The sequence below is a fragment of the Salvelinus alpinus genome, chromosome 4, assembly GCF_045679555.1.
Source record: "Salvelinus alpinus chromosome 4, SLU_Salpinus.1, whole genome shotgun sequence".
In the NCBI taxonomy this organism is placed as follows: Eukaryota; Metazoa; Chordata; class Actinopteri; order Salmoniformes; family Salmonidae; genus Salvelinus; species Salvelinus alpinus.
In genome coordinates, this window is record NC_092089.1 from 86,744,615 (window position 1) to 86,766,053 (window position 21,439).

The 21,439-nt window shown below is 41.1% G+C and overlaps 1 long non-coding RNA gene across 1 annotated transcript in view; it reads right to left on the bottom strand.

Annotated features, from left to right (window-relative positions):
* Positions 1-21,439, bottom strand: part of LOC139572529 (uncharacterized) — a 115,638-nt gene that overhangs the window by 22,064 nt on the left and 72,135 nt on the right. The window lies entirely within an intron of this gene.

A 21,439-nucleotide genomic window follows, 5' to 3' on the forward strand; every position in this document is an offset into this window, starting at 1 on the left:
GAAGGCATGTGAAAATGAAACTGGAGTAGCACACTGTGAAATGTGTAACCAGGAAGGCATGTGAAAATGAAACTGGAGTAGCACACTGTGAAATGTGTAACCAGGAAGGCATGTGAAAATGAAACTGGAGTAGCACACTGTGAAATGTGTAACCAGGAAGGCATGTGAAAATGAAACTGGAGTAGTACACTGTGAAATGTGTAACCATGAAGGCATGTGAAAATGAAACTGGAGTAGCACACTGTGAAATGTGTAACCAGGAAGGCATGTGAAAATGAAACTGGAGTAGCACACTGTGAAATGTGTAACCATGAAGGCATGTGAAAATGAAACTGGAGTAGCACACTGTGAAATGTGTAACCAGGAAGGCATGTGAAAATGAAACTGGAGTAGCACACTGTGAAATGTGTAACCAGGAAGGCATGTGAAAATGAAACTGGAGTAGCACACTGTGAAATGTGTAACCAGGAAGGCATGTGAAAATGAAACTGGAGTAGCACACTGTGAAATGTGTAACCAGGAAGGCATGTGAAAATGAAACTGGAGTAGCACACTGTGAAATGTGTAACCATGAAGGCATGTGAAAATGAAACTGGAGTAGCACACTGTGAAATGTGTAACCAGGAAGGCATGTGAAAATGAAACTGGAGTAGCACACTGTGAAATGTGTAACCAGGAAGGCATGTGAAAATGAAACTGGAGTAGTACACTGTGAAATGTGTAACCATGAAGGCATGTGAAAATGAAACTGGAGTAGCACACTGTGAAATGTGTAACCAGGAAGGCATGTGAAAATGAAACTGGAGTAGCACACTGTGAAATGTGTAACCATGAAGGCATGTGAAAATGAAACTGGAGTAGCACACTGTGAAATGTGTAACCAGGAAGGCATGTGAAAATGAAACTGGAGTAGCACACTGTGAAATGTGTAACCAGGAAGGCATGTGAAAATGAAACTGGAGTAGCACACTGTGAAATGTGTAACCAGGAAGGCATGTGAAAATGAAACTGGAGTAGCACACTGTGAAATGTGTAACCAGGAAGGCATGTGAAAATGAAACTGGAGTAGCACACTGTGAAATGTGTAACCAGGAAGGCATGTGAAAATGAAACTGGAGTAGCACACTGTGAAATGTGTAACCAGGAAGGCATGTGAAAATGAAACTGGAGTAGCACACTGTGAAATGTGTAACCAGGAAGGCATGTGAAAATGAAACTGGAGTAGCACACTGTGAAATGTGTAACCAGGAAGGCATGTGAAAATGAAACTGGAGTAGTACACTGTGAAATGTGTAACCATGAAGGCATGTGAAAATGAAACTGGAGTAGCACACTGTGAAATGTGTAACCAGGAAGGCATGTGAAAATGAAACTGGAGTAGCACACTGTGAAATGTGTAACCAGGAAGGCATGTGAAAATGAAACTGGAGTAGCACACTGTGAAATGTGTAACCAGGAAGGCATGTGAAAATGAAACTGGAGTAGCACACTGTGAAATGTGTAACCAGGAAGGCATGTGAAAATGAAACTGGAGTAGCACACTGTGAAATGTGTAACCAGGAAGGCATGTGAAAATGAAACTGGAGTAGTACACTGTGAAATGTGTAACCATGAAGGCATGTGAAAATGAAACTGGAGTAGCACACTGTGAAATGTGTAACCAGGAAGGCATGTGAAAATGAAACTGGAGTAGCACACTGTGAAATGTGTAACCATGAAGGCATGTGAAAATGAAACTGGAGTAGCACACTGTGAAATGTGTAACCAGGAAGGCATGTGAAAATGAAACTGGAGTAGCACACTGTGAAATGTGTAACCAGGAAGGCATGTGAAAATGAAACTGGAGTAGCACACTGTGAAATGTGTAACCAGGAAGGCATGTGAAAATGAAACTGGAGTAGCACACTGTGAAATGTGTAACCAGGAAGGCATGTGAAAATGAAACTGGAGTAGCACACTGTGAAATGTGTAACCATGAAGGCATGTGAAAATGAAACTGGAGTAGCACACTGTGAAATGTGTAACCAGGAAGGCATGTGAAAATGAAACTGGAGTAGCACACTGTGAAATGTGTAACCAGGAAGGCATGTGAAAATGAAACTGGAGTAGTACACTGTGAAATGTGTAACCATGAAGGCATGTGAAAATGAAACTGGAGTAGCACACTGTGAAATGTGTAACCAGGAAGGCATGTGAAAATGAAACTGGAGTAGCACACTGTGAAATGTGTAACCATGAAGGCATGTGAAAATGAAACTGGAGTAGCACACTGTGAAATGTGTAACCAGGAAGGCATGTGAAAATGAAACTGGAGTAGCACACTGTGAAATGTGTAACCAGGAAGGCATGTGAAAATGAAACTGGAGTAGCACACTGTGAAATGTGTAACCAGGAAGGCATGTGAAAATGAAACTGGAGTAGCACACTGTGAAATGTGTAACCATGAAGGCATGTGAAAATGAAACTGGAGTAGCACACTGTGAAATGTGTAACCAGGAAGGCATGTGAAAATGAAACTGGAGTAGCACACTGTGAAATGTGTAACCAGGAAGGCATGTGAAAATGAAACTGGAGTAGCACACTGTGAAATGTGTAACCAGGAAGGCATGTGAAAATGAAACTGGAGTAGCACACTGTGAAATGTGTAACCAGGAAGGCATGTGAAAATGAAACTGGAGTAGCACACTGTGAAATGTGTAACCAGGAAGGCATGTGAAAATGAAACTGGAGTAGCACACTGTGAAATGTGTAACCAGGAAGGCATGTGAAAATGAAACTGGAGTAGTACACTGTGAAATGTGTAACCATGAAGGCATGTGAAAATGAAACTGGAGTAGCACACTGTGAAATGTGTAACCAGGAAGGCATGTGAAAATGAAACTGGAGTAGCACACTGTGAAATGTGTAACCAGGAAGGCATGTGAAAATGAAACTGGAGTAGCACACTGTGAAATGTGTAACCAGGAAGGCATGTGAAAATGAAACTGGAGTAGCACACTGTGAAATGTGTAACCAGGAAGGCATGTGAAAATGAAACTGGAGTAGTACACTGTGAAATGTGTAACCATGAAGGCATGTGAAAATGAAACTGGAGTAGCACACTGTGAAATGTGTAACCAGGAAGGCATGTGAAAATGAAACTGGAGTAGCACACTGTGAAATGTGTAACCATGAAGGCATGTGAAAATGAAACTGGAGTAGCACACTGTGAAATGTGTAACCAGGAAGGCATGTGAAAATGAAACTGGAGTAGCACACTGTGAAATGTGTAACCAGGAAGGCATGTGAAAATGAAACTGGAGTAGCACACTGTGAAATGTGTAACCAGGAAGGCATGTGAAAATGAAACTGGAGTAGCACACTGTGAAATGTGTAACCATGAAGGCATGTGAAAATGAAACTGGAGTAGCACACTGTGAAATGTGTAACCAGGAAGGCATGTGAAAATGAAACTGGAGTAGCACACTGTGAAATGTGTAACCAGGAAGGCATGTGAAAATGAAACTGGAGTAGCACACTGTGAAATGTGTAACCAGGAAGGCATGTGAAAATGAAACTGGAGTAGCACACTGTGAAATGTGTAACCAGGAAGGCATGTGAAAATGAAACTGGAGTAGCAAACTGTGAAATGTGTAACCAGGAAGGCATGTGAAAATGAAACTGGAGTAGCACACTGTGAAATGTGTAACCAGGAAGGCATGTGAAAATGAAACTGGAGTAGCACACTGTGAAATGTGTAACCAGGAAGGCATGTGAAAATGAAACTGGAGTAGCACACTGTGAAATGTGTAACCAGGAAGGCATGTGAAAATGAAACTGGAGTAGCACACTGTGAAATGTGTAACCAGGAAGGCATGTGAAAATGAAACTGGAGTAGCACACTGTGAAATGTGTAACCAGGAAGGCATGTGAAAATGAAACTGGAGTAGTACACTGTGAAATGTGTAACCATGAAGGCATGTGAAAATGAAACTGGAGTAGCACACTGTGAAATGTGTAACCAGGAAGGCATGTGAAAATGAAACTGGAGTAGCACACTGTGAAATGTGTAACCAGGAAGGCATGTGAAAATGAAACTGGAGTAGCACACTGTGAAATGTGTAACCAGGAAGGCATGTGAAAATGAAACTGGAGTAGCACACTGTGAAATGTGTAACCAGGAAGGCATGTGAAAATGAAACTGGAGTAGTACACTGTGAAATGTGTAACCATGAAGGCATGTGAAAATGAAACTGGAGTAGCACACTGTGAAATGTGTAACCAGGAAGGCATGTGAAAATGAAACTGGAGTAGCACACTGTGAAATGTGTAACCAGGAAGGCATGTGAAAATGAAACTGGAGTAGCACACTGTGAAATGTGTAACCAGGAAGGCATGTGAAAATGAAACTGGAGTAGCACACTGTGAAATGTGTAACCATGAAGGCATGTGAAAATGAAACTGGAGTAGCACACTGTGAAATGTGTAACCAGGAAGGCATGTGAAAATGAAACTGGAGTAGCACACTGTGAAATGTGTAACCAGGAAGGCATGTGAAAATGAAACTGGAGTAGCACACTGTGAAATGTGTAACCATGAAGGCATGTGAAAATGAAACTGGAGTAGCACACTGTGAAATGTGTAACCAGGAAGGCATGTGAAAATGAAACTGGAGTAGCACACTGTGAAATGTGTAACCAGGAAGGCATGTGAAAATGAAACTGGAGTAGCACACTGTGAAATGTGTAACCAGGAAGGCATGTGAAAATGAAACTGGAGTAGCACACTGTGAAATGTGTAACCAGGAAGGCATGTGAAAATGAAACTGGAGTAGCACACTGTGAAATGTGTAACCAGGAAGGCATGTGAAAATGAAACTGGAGTAGCACACTGTGAAATGTGTAACCAGGAAGGCATGTGAAAATGAAACTGGAGTAGTACACTGTGAAATGTGTAACCATGAAGGCATGTGAAAATGAAACTGGAGTAGCACACTGTGAAATGTGTAACCAGGAAGGCATGTGAAAATGAAACTGGAGTAGCACACTGTGAAATGTGTAACCAGGAAGGCATGTGAAAATGAAACTGGAGTAGCACACTGTGAAATGTGTAACCAGGAAGGCATGTGAAAATGAAACTGGAGTAGCACACTGTGAAATGTGTAACCAGGAAGGCATGTGAAAATGAAACTGGAGTAGTACACTGTGAAATGTGTAACCATGAAGGCATGTGAAAATGAAACTGGAGTAGCACACTGTGAAATGTGTAACCAGGAAGGCATGTGAAAATGAAACTGGAGTAGCACACTGTGAAATGTGTAACCATGAAGGCATGTGAAAATGAAACTGGAGTAGCACACTGTGAAATGTGTAACCAGGAAGGCATGTGAAAATGAAACTGGAGTAGCACACTGTGAAATGTGTAACCAGGAAGGCATGTGAAAATGAAACTGGAGTAGCACACTGTGAAATGTGTAACCAGGAAGGCATGTGAAAATGAAACTGGAGTAGCACACTGTGAAATGTGTAACCAAGAAGGCATGTGAAAATGAAACTGGAGTAGCACACTGTGAAATGTGTAACCAGGAAGGCATGTGAAAATGAAACTGGAGTAGCACACTGTGAAATGTGTAACCAGGAAGGCATGTGAAAATGAAACTGGAGTAGTACACTGTGAAATGTGTAACCATGAAGGCATGTGAAAATGAAACTGGAGTAGCACACTGTGAAATGTGTAACCAGGAAGGCATGTGAAAATGAAACTGGAGTAGCACACTGTGAAATGTGTAACCATGAAGGCATGTGAAAATGAAACTGGAGTAGCACACTGTGAAATGTGTAACCAGGAAGGCATGTGAAAATGAAACTGGAGTAGCACACTGTGAAATGTGTAACCAGGAAGGCATGTGAAAATGAAACTGGAGTAGCACACTGTGAAATGTGTAACCAGGAAGGCATGTGAAAATGAAACTGGAGTAGCACACTGTGAAATGTGTAACCATGAAGGCATGTGAAAATGAAACTGGAGTAGCACACTGTGAAATGTGTAACCAGGAAGGCATGTGAAAATGAAACTGGAGTAGCACACTGTGAAATGTGTAACCAGGAAGGCATGTGAAAATGAAACTGGAGTAGCACACTGTGAAATGTGTAACCAGGAAGGCATGTGAAAATGAAACTGGAGTAGCACACTGTGAAATGTGTAACCAGGAAGGCATGTGAAAATGAAACTGGAGTAGCACACTGTGAAATGTGTAACCATGAAGGCATGTGAAAATGAAACTGGAGTAGCACACTGTGAAATGTGTAACCAGGAAGGCATGTGAAAATGAAACTGGAGTAGCACACTGTGAAATGTGTAACCAGGAAGGCATGTGAAAATGAAACTGGAGTAGCACACTGTGAAATGTGTAACCAGGAAGGCATGTGAAAATGAAACTGGAGTAGCACACTGTGAAATGTGTAACCATGAAGGCATGTGAAAATGAAACTGGAGTAGCACACTGTGAAATGTGTAACCAGGAAGGCATGTGAAAATGAAACTGGAGTAGCACACTGTGAAATGTGTAACCAGGAAGGCATGTGAAAATGAAACTGGAGTAGCACACTGTGAAATGTGTAACCAGGAAGGCATGTGAAAATGAAACTGGAGTAGTACACTGTGAAATGTGTAACCATGAAGGCATGTGAAAATGAAACTGGAGTAGCACACTGTGAAATGTGTAACCAGGAAGGCATGTGAAAATGAAACTGGAGTAGCACACTGTGAAATGTGTAACCATGAAGGCATGTGAAAATGAAACTGGAGTAGCACACTGTGAAATGTGTAACCAGGAAGGCATGTGAAAATGAAACTGGAGTAGCACACTGTGAAATGTGTAACCAGGAAGGCATGTGAAAATGAAACTGGAGTAGCACACTGTGAAATGTGTAACCAGGAAGGCATGTGAAAATGAAACTGGAGTAGTACACTGTGAAATGTGTAACCATGAAGGCATGTGAAAATGAAACTGGAGTAGCACACTGTGAAATGTGTAACCAGGAAGGCATGTGAAAATGAAACTGGAGTAGCACACTGTGAAATGTGTAACCATGAAGGCATGTGAAAATGAAACTGGAGTAGCACACTGTGAAATGTGTAACCAGGAAGGCATGTGAAAATGAAACTGGAGTAGCACACTGTGAAATGTGTAACCAGGAAGGCATGTGAAAATGAAACTGGAGTAGCACACTGTGAAATGTGTAACCAGGAAGGCATGTGAAAATGAAACTGGAGTAGCACACTGTGAAATGTGTAACCATGAAGGCATGTGAAAATGAAACTGGAGTAGCACACTGTGAAATGTGTAACCAGGAAGGCATGTGAAAATGAAACTGGAGTAGCACACTGTGAAATGTGTAACCAGGAAGGCATGTGAAAATGAAACTGGAGTAGCACACTGTGAAATGTGTAACCAGGAAGGCATGTGAAAATGAAACTGGAGTAGCACACTGTGAAATGTGTAACCAGGAAGGCATGTGAAAATGAAACGAAACGTTGTGCATGAAATAAATCATATTAAAATAATGTATCAATGTAGAGTATGTACAGAACCAGGCCAATACTTTGTTAACACACTGTATTGTGCTGCTAGCTGCTTATTAAGCAGTAGCCCTTTAAGACTGTCAGTATGGGTGCTGTTGGAGGCTTGGATCTTTTCAACTAGTTCAGTGAAAAGAACAAATCAACTCATTTCATGAATTTGATTCAGTAATGCCCAGAGCACGCAGGACCCCCTACCAGCGAAGGATTAACTAAAAACTAGAAAGAATCATGATTCTACAAGCCTCTAGTTCACCATATGGGGCTCATTGGAGTGAGATGTATAAATGTGTACTTTAAAGTGTGATTGTTATGCATACAAATAAGATTATTTCTTGAAACAATGTCTAGTTGTGGGCACAACCAGACTAGATTGTGAATGACTCTTGGCGGAATGCATTGCAAGGTAGTAACACAATATCGTTAACTAACTGCAGCCCCCCAAACGAGTAATTCTCGAGTTTGAGTTTGTTGAGCAGAGGCTGTGTGTGTTTTGGTTCCACAAAGCTGTGTCCATCGATAACATTCAATAATCAATTAATTGCATTCATTCTTGCACCATGCAATCAATTATCAGTTATAAACATGTACTTTCCTTCTCTATGCTGCCTGCAGCATGACCTATTTTCCTGAGTGCACACACGATAGACGGTTGATGGTGGCTGGAGCACGTCTCAGATACGGTATGGCATGTCAAACAAATGACTAAACTGAACGAGTCACTCAGAAAAACAAATCAAGACTCTTGAGTAAGTAAAAGTAGTTATTTTAAAATAAATTGTTTGCAAACTGCACATCACTAGTGCCATCTTGAATAAGGCCTGTTGTTGGAGAAGAGCATTGTTTGCCAAAAACGTTCAGGCTTTTTTTCTCAACTATTAGACATTGAATAGAGCCATCAATTTCCATTGGACCGTTTTGATTTCTGTTGGATAATTGATATTATGATCTACGTTGGGATTATCTTTTTTTAAATATTTTTGGAGGGGTTTTTCCATTGAATTGTATGTTTCCTATGTTTGGGATTTTCAGTTATTTGAGATTTGCTCATTGGACTGTTGGCTCTGAGAGGACTATGTATGAAAATGAAAATATTGTATTGGTGGTCTTGGATCACACAGACACGTGGAAAAAATAGCCTTAGTCTCTTGAGTTGATCTCAATTTTATGTTGACTGGCTGTCGCTGAACATGGGTGCTGGAGCAGCATGGATAGGTAATATATTTTGAATCAGGCCTATCGCATTTCAAATGACAGTCATTTGTTTTCAATTCCCCCATGTTAAAACCAGTGTATTGCACAGATTAGTTCGGAAACAAGTTATTCCCTCCTGTTATTTCACATCTCTGTTTGTGGCCCCCCGAGTGGTGCAGCGGTCTAAGGCACTGCATCTCAGTGCTACAGGAGTCACTACAGACACCCTAGTTCGAATCGAGGCTGTATCACAACCGGCCGTGATTGGGAGACCCATATGGCAGTGCACAATTGGCCCAGCGTCGTCCGGGTTTGGCCGGTGTAACCCGTCATTGTAAATAAGAATTTGTTCTTATCTGACTTTCCTAGTTAAATTTCAAAAATGAGATTCCCAAGTGTATATACTGTATGTGTACTATACTTCCATTTTGTATTTTTCCCCCCAGTGTCTTCCCTCTACATGATAGTCGCTGTAAGCAAATCAGCAGAGGGATGAACGCCTGCTCGTCTTATTAAAAGCAGATAGACCTTCGGTTCCAAGTAAATTCCTCACTCTAAATCCCCCACTGTAAATTCACCGCTGTAAAATTTCCCCGCTGTAAATCCTCCAGTTTAAATCCCCCACTATAAATTCACCGTTGTAAAATTTCCCTGCTGTAATTCCCCCACTGTAAATTCCCCACTGTACTGTAAATTCCCCATTGTACTGGAAATTCACCACCGCATCAAGAAAGAAAAGCTATTCCATAACTCAGAGGTGAATTCCCAACAGTTTCTAATATATTCCATAAATTGGCCCTGAAACAACCAGCTCCGTTCACAACTCCATTCTACATTTTAATCCTCTGGCTTCTGCTTGGAAATAGCCATTCCCTGTTTGGTGACTAGCAATAGTAGCGCACAACACATTGATGTAAAAAAAAAAATATATATAAAATCCATATTTACCATAAGGCAGATGGTATTGGCATCCACGACCTTTATCTAGCTATGCGCTAAAACAGATGAATGACAATGAAAGTGAAAAACAAAAAAGTGAAGACAAACCTCACCTTTTGACCAAAGGAAACTTTCTCTCCCACCCTAATGATCTCCAGACTAGACGATCTGCAAAATGGCTTCACTCTTTCTCTTTTTTATTTTTCTAATATGCCATCTCTTGTGTTTCATTATTCATCAGCCTTCAGGGGGGACGGCCGTGAAATCATAAAGCATGTCAGGATAAATACATGAATACATTCACATTGCAAATGAGGGCCCTCTGCTAATGTTTACTCTGCCACTGTGATTCATGACAAAGAAATTCAAAGCCTATCATTAGTTTAATATGAGTAAAAAGGCCTGCCTACTGCGCTTAATATTTTGACCACAGCAACCTTCTGGTAAATAAAGCAAAGTGTAGCTGTCACTTCTCTGCAGATAACATCTTTCAATAAGCTTGGGGGAGAGCTTAATTTCAGCTCATTTTACTGAAATCTGTGCGTCTCCTCGGAAAGATGGTGAGATACGGAAACAGTCGAGTGCGAGCAAAGAGATGAATGTCGGCCGGGGGAGTTTTTGTTGTTCGGTTTTCTGCAAGTTCTTTTTATTGTTTTGTCAACTGCTGAGTTCAAATATAGGCATTTTGGCACAGAGCGAGTCTCTTCCAGCTTCTGCCGTTTTTTTCACCCTTCTTTCATGCACAACTGAAATTGGTTTTTGTGTCTGGCTGCAGATAGTTGAATGAGCCTTTACCATATGATCAGAATTACCTGAGGCCTGGTAGGGGTTCTTGATATGGAATATTTCAGCCATAACCTTCTGTTTCCCCGTCTCTTCCATCCAAGGCCCAGAATGCTAATTATTCATAGGGCTGTCACATCAAGTAGGTGCAGCAGTCCTCCCTGAGGGTTTCACCAGTGTGCACACTGCAATTCCCGCTCCAAGTCCATGACAGCTACCTTAATGCCTCCTGCCTCTCATGTGATCGAAGGGCCTGGTACCCTCTTGCCGTGGTACATTTTATTTTCCCACAGTATGTTGACACTCAATCAATCACTCCAGACGCTTTCATCCCCATATCTCTGACAGTGGCATGTATATTTAAAGGTATACCCCAGGACCTCCCAACTCACTGGTCCACCAGACCTCATTATTCACTAGCAAAAACAACAACAACAAAAAATTGAAAAATTAGTGGAATGGTCATTCATATTTCAGAGAACAAGCCAGACAAATCAAATGCCTCACTGAAACTGATATCGGAGGAGTTACAAATGGACATGACTTGATCCCATTGGTAGAGACTGGGAGGAATCACAGGGAGAGAGCAATATGCAAGGAGGCAATTCATCTTACAGAAGGATTGGATTTTACACAGTCAATGTTTCTACTGGTTACATGCTGAGTGATATGGTATGTTCCTATTGGTTACATGCTGAGTGATACGGTATGTTCCTGTTGGTTACATGCTGAGTGATATGGTATGTTCCTATTGGTTACATGATGAGTGATACGGTATGTTCCTGTTGGTTACATGCTGAGTGATACGGTATGTTCCTATTGGTTACATGCTGAGTGATATGGTATGTTCCTACTGGTTACATGATGAGTGATACGGTATGTTCCTGTTGGTTACATGCTGAGTGATATGGTATGTTCCTATTGGTTACATGATGAGTGATACGGTATGTTCCTATTGGTTACATGATGAGTGATACGGTATGTTCCTATTGGTTACATGCTGAGTGATACGGTATGTTCCTATTGGTTACATGCTGAGTGATACAGTATGTTCCTATTGGTTACATGCTGAGTGATACGGAATGTTCCTATTGGTTACATGATGAGTGATATGGTATGTTCCTATTGGTTGCATGATGAGTGATATGGCATGACCGTGCACTGGGTTCTCATTGTGGTGGGACATGTTTCATATTTTGTCATATCTGGTCTTTCTCAAAATATCCTGTAGCACGCTATGTAGTACTTAATCTACCTTTTTATAATGCCCGGTTTCCTTGTGTGTGTGTGTGTGTGCATGTGCGTGTGCATGTGCGTGTGTGTGTCTGTCCACTGCCATATGAAAGATGCAGTAAAGACATACAGTATGATCTAAAGTATGTTATCCAATGCAGGTTGTACCATATTCACTGTCAATATCATGTTGCTTATCATTTTGGTCTATCATGGAAAATGAATGGGTTGGAAGATAACAAATGTTGCCCATTGTAAGAAAACATAAGAGAAAAAATATATAACTCTCATATTCAGTGACAATCTCACTTTGCTTGATTGATTGATGGTTTTGCGCAAAACAGACTCAACTCTCAAACTGTGACTTTTTCTAAGTTGCAACTTGTAAACATTCAGAGGAAGCTACATGCAGGAAAACGCATACCCCACTCACATATTCCCTCTCCAAATGGGAGAACAAAGGCACATTTCCTCATTATTAACAGTGTTTTTAATGCATGAAGAAATAATCGATTCATTCAAATTAACAAATGATTCATTCCAGCTGAAAGTTCTTAGTCATTAAGTTGAGAGATATATACTGTTATTATTGCATTCCCACTTCTATGGTTGACATTAGAAGGATATTATGCATGCACAGTTGATTAAATACATTTTTATCACCCTCAAATTGCTAATTTAGCAGGTAGTCTGTCTCAATGATTAGCAAGTGTTGTTGATGTGCTTTTTAGGGAGGCTGAATTGTGTCTACAGCTAATCTTGAGACATTCTACATTTCTACTCCTTGAAAAACTTGCCATTCAAATGGACAAAAAATCTTTACTTGGAGGAGGCTTTTTAATAATTGAGATAAGCAAGGTTAAATTCAAAAGTCATCACAAATTAGATGTTTGTTTGGTTTAGTTATGTTTTTGTTTGTTTTAATGTCTAAATAAATTTGAAATTGGAACAGCTTCTATGCCTGTGTTAGCCTACAGTTATACCCTCTATACCAGCCTATAGTTATACCCTCTATACCAGCCTACAGTTATACCCTCTATACCAGTCTACAGTTATACCCTCTATACCAGTCTACAGTTATACCCTCTATACCAGTCTACAGTTATACCCTCTATACCAGTCTACAGTTATACCCTCTATACCAGTCTACAGTTATACCCTCTATACCAGTCTACAGTTATACCCTCTATACCAGTCTACAGTTATACCCTCTATACCAGTCTACAGTTATACCCTCTATACCAGTCTACAGTTATACAGTTATACCCTCTATACCAGTCTACAGTTATACAGTTATACCCTCTATACCAGTCTACAGTTATACCCTCTATACCAGTCTACAGTTATACCCTCTATACCAGTCTACAGTTATACCCTCTATACCAGTCTACAGTTATACCCTCTATACCAGTCTACAGTTATACAGTTATACCCTCTATACCAGTCTACAGTTATACCCTCTATACCAGTCTACAGTTATACCCTCTATACCAGTCTACAGTTATACTCTCTATACCAGCATACAGTTAAACCGTCTACATCAGTCTACAGTTATACGCTCTATAACAGTCTACAGTTATACAGTTATACCCTCTATACCAGTCTACAGTTATACCCTCTATATCAGTTGACAGTTAAACCCCCTATACCAGTCTACAGTTATAACTCTATACCAGCCTACAGTTATACAGTTATACCCTCTATACCAGTCTACAGTTATACCCTCTATATCAGTTGACAGTTAAACCCCCTATACCAGTCTACAGTTTAACCCTCTATACCAGTCTACAGTTACACCCTCTATACCAGTCTACAGTTATACCCTCTATACCAGTCTACAGTTATACCCTCTATACCAGCCTACAGTTTTACCCTCTATACCAGTCTACAGTTATACCCTCTATACCAGTCTACAGTTATACTCTCTTTACCAGTCTACAGTTATACCCTCTATAACAGTCTACAGTTATACTCTCTTTACCAGTCTACAGTTACACCCTCTATACCAGTCTACAGTTATACCCTCTATACCAGTCTACAGTTATACTCTCTTTACCAGTCTACAGTTACACCCTCTATACCAGTCTACAGTTATACCCTCTATACCAGTCTACAGTTATACCCTCTTTACCAGTCTACAGTTATACCCTCTATACCAGCCTACAGTTATACCCTCTATACCAGTCTACAGTTATACTCTCTATACCAGCCTACAGTTATACCCTCTATACCAGCCTACAGTTATACCCTCTATACCAGCCTACAGTTATACTCTCTATACCAGCCTATAGTTATACCTTCTATACCAGCCTACAGTTTTACCCTCTATACCAGTCCACAATTATATCCCCTATACCAGCCTACAGTTATACCCTCTATAACAGCCTACAGTTTTACCATGTATACCAATCTACAGTTATACCCTCTATACCAGTCTACAGTTATACTCTCTATACCAGTCTACAGTTTTACCCTGTATACCAGTCTACAGTTATACCCTCTATACCAGTCTACAGGTATACCCTTTATGCCGGTCTACATGTATACCCTCTATGCAAGCCTACAATTATACCCTCTATAGTAGTCTACAGTTTTACCATGTATACCAGTCTACATGTATACCCTCTATGCCATCCTACAATTGTACCCTCTATTCCAGTCTACAGTTATTCTTCCTATGCCAGTCTACAGTTTTACCCTGTATACCAGTCTACAATTATACCCTCTATACCAGTCCACAGTAATACCCCAAATAAAAATCCAGAATCTTTTATTGTTGTTCAGTATCCAAATAGTTTTTCATCTATTTTTAACAGTACCTCATTCTTCACTTACTTGATGGAAAATGGTGAGTAACTGTCAATGCTAATTGAGTGGTAGAAATGTGAACCCATAATGAACCCACATCGACTGGTGCAAGCCAGAACAGTTTCCTTAGTTTGTTATCTCTTTGTATAACAAGGAACCATAATGTCCCTACAGTTGATAGCGAAGACAGAAACAGTCATAATATTTTTTTTGTGTGTGAGAGAGAGCGAGCCAGAGAGTAAAACAAGGGTCAAATGTGAGAGTGAGCATGAGAATCAAACATGGCTGGGTTTTTGAACATCACAAACCTTGACAAGGTATTTTTCGTGCTTTACCGATAGGCCAATATGTGAGGAAGAAAGCTACCATGGGAATGTGACTTTGATGGACATTTAATGAAAATAAAATAGAAAGCCTTCTGAAAATATGGAGTTGTTTTCAGGGATTGATAGTCCTCTCTTTTGTTCACTTGGCAAGGCCAGAGTATTTGGACTAGGAGCTGGTGGATAGTATCAGATGGGGGGGGTTCCTCAAGCTATCATGTGAACAAAGGCAGATGAACAACACCGATGCCAAACTAAGATAACACACTGTGACTTCTGACTTGATGGACCTGACAGACACAGACACTTTCATTCACAGCAAGGGAGAATAAACTGCAACAGGGAATTTCCATCTAAAAGGACACATGAGCACCAACATGTGTTGATAGGTGCAGGTCAAAATGGGGGTGAAATGAAAGCTGAGAGTCATATATTTTTCAACCATTTTCCATCCCAAACATTAGGAATGAACAAAGGCTTTGACTTCTGGACAAATGGTCTTCGATATCATCTACCAGAAAAAGTATTAAAATGTATTAGAAGTACATCATAAACACAATAATGTTGAAGTGAAGACCCCTGTCAAATAATATCAAGGCTTATATTTAGTTTTGGACATAATTTGCCTTCTATAAGTTAACAAACATTGCCTTGTGCCTTGTAATTCCATAATATATTTTCTCATTTCTCTCCCTCATGAGGGAGGATTGTAAAAGTTCACAGAAGTAACAAGTAAAAGTAGACTTACTAATTAGTTGTGTTTTTACTGATATCAAGTTTGTTTATGAATGATTAAGTGATTAAAACTTGTAATTATGTTACCAAATTGGAAACGGAATTGCAGGAAAATCAGTAACGGAATTATTGTAAGTTAATTGGCTACAATGGGAAATTGTAGTAGTTACAAACCACATTTGGGTCACCTGCTACTGTCCTCCCTTTGACTGCCATACTGTTATGTTCAGCTCATAACTGTTTTCTTTCTCTTCTGCCCAAAGCATGACTGTGAAAACATACTGGACAACTCCTCCCTCTCACTCTCCCTCTCTCTCTGCTGCTATCTCTCTCTCCAGTTAATGTTACCCTTTCTGGCTCTTACTGTCATACTGTCATGCTATCCAGGTCTGTGCCCAAACAATAAAAATCCACCTTTCCAGAAACAAGTCTCTCACCATTACCACTTGTTATAGACCCCCTTCAGTTCCCAGCTGTGCCCTGGACACCATATGTGAATTGATCGCCCCCCATCTTCAGAGTTCGCACAGTTAGGTGATCTAAACTGGGACATACTTAACACCCCGGCTGTCCTACAATCTAAGCTAAATGCCCTCAATCTCACACAAATGATCAAGGAACATACCAGGTACAACCCTAAATCCGTAAACACGGGAACCCTCTTAGATATCATCCTGACCAACTTGCCCTCTAAATACACCTCTGCGATCACTGCATCATTGCCTGCATGCGTAATGGGTCCGCGGTCAAACGACCACCCCTCATCACTGTCAAACGCTCCCTAAAACACTTCAGCGAGCAGGCCTTTCTAATCGACCTGGCCCAGGTATCCTGGAAGGATATTGACCTCATCCCATCAGTAGAGGATGATTGGTTGCTCTTCAAAAGTGCTTTCCTCTCCATCTTAAATAAGCAAGCCCCATTCAAAAAAAAACTAAGAACAGATATAGCCCTTGGTTCACCCCAGACTTGACTGCCCTTGACCAGCACAAAAACGTCCTGTGGCGTTCTGCATTAGCATCGAATAGCCTCCGTGATATGCAACTTTCAGGGAAGTCAGGAACCAATATACTCAGTCAGTTAGGAAAGGTAAGGCTAGCTTTTTCAAATATAAATTTGCTTCCTGTAGTACTAATTCCCCAAAATCTTAGGACACCGTACAGTCCATGGAGAATAAGAACACCTACTCCCAGCTGCCCACCGCATTGAGGATAGGAAACACTGTCACCACCAATAAATCTACTATAATCGATAATTTCAATAAGCACTTTTCTACAGCTAGCCATGCTTTCCACCTGGCTACTCCTACCCCGACCAACATCTCAGCACCCCTGCAGCTACTTGCCCCCCCCCCCGCTTATCCTTCACCCAAATCCAGACAGAGAATATTCTGAAAGAGCTGCAAAATCTGGATCCCTACAAATCAGCTGGGCTCGACAATCTGGACCCTCTCTTTCTAAAATTGTTAGCCAAAATTGTTGCATTACTAGCCTATTCAACCTCTCTTTTGTATCGTTTGAGATCCCCAAAGATTGGAAAGCTGCCGCAGTCATCCTCCTCTTCAAAGGAGGAGACACTCTAGACCCAAACTGTTTTAGACCTATATCCATCCTGCTCTGCCTTTCTAAAATCTTCTAAAGCCAAGTTAATAAACAGATCACCGACCATTTCGAATCCCACCGTACCTTCTCCACTATAAATCTGGTTTCCGAGCTGGTCATGGGTGCACCTCAGCCACGCTCAAGGTCCTAAACGATATCATAACCGCCATCGATAAAAGACAATACTGTGCAGCCATATTCATCGAGCCAAGGCTTTCGACTCTGTCAATCACCGCATTCTTATCGGCAGACTGAATAGCCTTGGCTTCTCAAATGACTGCCTCGCCTGGTTCACCAACTACTTCTCAGATAGAGTTCAGTGTGTCATATCGGAGGGCATGTTGTCCGGACCTCTGGCAGTCTCTATGGGGGTGCCATAGGGTTCAATTCCCAGACTGACTATTTTCTCTGTATATATCAATGATGTCGCTCTTGCGGCGGGTGAATCTTTGAACCACCTCTACGCAGACAACACCATTCTGTATACATCTGGCCCTTTGGACACTGTGCTAACAAACCTCCAAACGAGCTTTAACGCCATACAACACTCCTTTCCTGGCCTCCAACTGCTTTTAAATGCATGTTCTTTTAAAAATGCATGTTCTTCAACCGATTGCTGCCCGCACCCTCCCGCCCGACTAGCATCACTAGTCTGGACGGTTCTAACCTAGAATATGTGGACATTTACAAATACCTAGGTCTCTGGTTAGACTGTAAACTCTCCTTCCAGACTCGCATTAAGCATCTCCAATCCAAAATGAAATCTAGAATTGGCTTCCTATTTCGCAACAAAGCCTCCTTCACTCATGCTGCCAAACATACCCTCGTAAAACTGACTATCCTACCGATCCTTGACTTCGGTGATGTCATTCACAAAATAGCCCCGAACACTCTACTCAGCAAACTGGATGTAGTCCATCACAGTGCCATCCATTTTGTCACCAAAGCCCCATATACTACCCACCACTGCGCCCTCACTACATATCCGTCGCCAAACCCACTGGCTCCAGGTCATCTATAAGTCTTTGCTAAGTAAAGCTCTGCTTATCTCAGTTCACTGGTCACCATAGCAACACCCACCCGTAGTATGCGCTCCAGCAGGTATACAGTGGGGAGAACAAGTATTTGATACACTGCTGATTTTGCAGGTTTTCCTACTTACAAAGCATGTAGAGGTCTGTAATTTGTATCATAGGTACACTTCAACTGTGAGAGACAGAATCTAAAACAAAAATCCAGAAAATCACATTGTATGATTTGTAAGTAATTAATTTGCATTTTATTGCATGACATAAGTATTTGATACATCAGAAAAGCAGAACTTAATATTTGGTACAGAAACCTTTGTTTGCAATTACAGAGATCATACGTTTCCTGTAGTTCTTGACCAGGTTTGCACACACTGCAGCAGGGATTTTGGCCCACTCCTCCATACAGACCTTCTCCAGATCCTTCAGGTTTCGGGGCTGTCGCTGGGCAATACGGACTTTCAGCTCCCTCCAAAGATTTTCTATTGGGTTCAGGTCTGGAGACTGGCTAGGCCACTCCAGGACCTTGAGATGCTTCTTACGGAGCCACTCCTTAGTTGCCCTGGCTGTGTCTTTCAGGTCGTTGTCATGCTGGAAGACCCAGCCACGACCCATCTTCAATGCTCTTACTGAGGGAAGGAGGTTGTGGCCAAGATCTCGTGATACATGGCCCCATCCATCCTCCCCTCAATACGGTGCAGTCATCCTGTCCCCTTTGCAGAAAAGCATCCACAAAAAATGATGTTTCCACCTCCATGCTTCACGGTTGGGATGGTGTTCTTGGGGTTGTACTCATCCTTCTTCTTCCTCCAAACATGGCGAGTGGAGTTTAGACCAAAAAGCTCTATTTTTGTCTCATCAGACCACATGACCTTCTCCCATTCCTCCTCTGGATCATCCAGATGGTCATTGGCAAACTTCAGACGGGCCTGGACATGCGCTGGCTTGAGCAGGGGGACCTTGCGTGCGCTGCAGGATTTTAATCCATGACGGCGTAGTGTGTTACTAATGGTTTTCTTTGAGACTGTGGTCCCAGCTCTCTTCAGGTCATTGACCAGGTACTGCCGTGTAGTTCTGGGCTGATCCCTCACCTTCCTCATGATCATTGATGCCCCACGAGGTGAGATCTTGCATGGAGCCCCAGGCCGAGGGTGATTGACCGTCATCTTGAACTTCTTCCATTTTCTAATAATTGCGCCAACAGTTGTTGCCTTCTCAGCAAGCTGCTTGCCTATTGTCCTGTAGCCCATCCCAGCCTTGTGCAGGTCTACAATTTTATCCCTGATGTCCTTACACAGCTCTCTGGTCTTGGCCATTGTGGAGAGGTTGGAGTCTGTTTGATTGAGTGTGTGGACAGGTGTCTTTTATACAGGTAACGAGTTCAAACAGGTGCAGTTAATACAGGTAATGAGTGGAGAACAGGAGGGCTTCTTAAAGAAAACCTAACAGGTCTGTGAGAGCCGGAATTCTTACTGGTTGGTAGGTGATCAAATACTTATGTCATGCAATAAAATGCAAATTAATTACTTAAAAATCATACAATGTAATTTTCTGGATTTTTGTTTTAGATTCCGTCTCTCACAGTTGAAGTGTACCTATGATAAAAATTACAGACCTCTACATGCTTTGTAAGTAGGAAAACCTGCAAAATCGGCAGTGTATCAAATACTTGTTCTCCCCACTGTATATCACTGTTCATCCCCAAAGCCAACACCTCCGTTGGCCGCCTTTCCTTCCAGTTCTCTGCTGCCAATGAATGGAACAAATTGCAAAAATCTCTGAATCTGTAGACTTCTCCATCTCCCTCTCTAACTTTAAGCATCAGCTGGCAAAGCAGCTTACTGATCACTGTACCTGTACACAGCCAATCTGTAAATAGCACACCCAACTACCTCATCCCCATATTACTACTTACCCTCTTGCTCTTTTGCACCCCAGTATCTCTACTTGCACATTGTCATCTGTACATCTATCACTCCAGTATGAATGCTAAATTGTAATTATTTCGCCTCTATGGCCTATTTATTGCCTACCTCCCTACTCTTCTACATTTGCACACACTGAACATATATGTTTCTATTTTTCCTTTCTATTGTGTTATTGACTGTAAGTTTGTTCATGTGTAACTCTGTGTTGTTGTTTTTGTCACACTGCTTTGCTTTATCTTGGCATGGTCACAGTTGTAAATGAGAACTTGTTCTCAACTGGCCTACCTGGATAAATAAAGGTTAAATAATATCCTATGCCCATCATAAGTTGAGTCATGATGTTCTTTATGACAGTAGGAAAAAGGTGTGGCCTGACTGGTTTAGCAGTAATACCTCCACCACATGTCTACGGTTGGGCATAGGTTTGAATCCAGCATACTACCCTTTGAAACATACTGTCTTTCCCCACTGTCATTCTCTCTCTCTCTTTATCTAGCTGTTCAATAAAATCAGAAAATACCTTAAAAATATATATTTTTAACGTATGGTTACAGAATTACGCTTTGACTCAGATGTTTCACTTTAAAATGTACGTCAACCATTGATTTGGAAGATTAACAAAGCATACAACTCTATGAACAATGACTAACTTGAACAATTTACACAGAACATTTCACAAAAACACATTTACTAGAAATACTGTGCCGTGCAGATGAAAATTTTGGCAACAGAATTACAGTAAACTTTAAGTTTTTTTATGTGACCATGTTTTCCAAAAACTCTGTTATTAAATATCTGCTCCGAATTAAGAGTCAAAGATGTCTGCAGAAGGAATGGGGTATCAGCTTTGATATGACACCTTGAGTAAAACATTTTAAAAAATGTAGTTATTGAACTACAATAGGTGAAGTGGATTCACATCCATTAATGGAATTACAGTAATGGAACTAAACAATTGGTCCCTGATCTGTACTACACAGAAATGATGGATATGAACATCAATTCATGGTGATGTATCCTGAATAGGCACACAAAGATAGAAATATGCAATATCCTTCTTTGCATATTTGGGTATTATTCTACACACGGGCTATTATGTAATGAGCTCTGCCTCCAAACAATATCACATTTGGTTGGTTCGGACCAGAACAAATCTGAAATAACCGTATATGTCTATGTTTCACAAGTTTGGATATCACAGTACAGCACATTAGAGTAGAGTAGAGAAGAGTTCAGTACAGTACAGTAGATATGTTCAGTACAGTAAATTACAGTAGAGTAGAGAAAAGTAGATATGTTCAGTACAG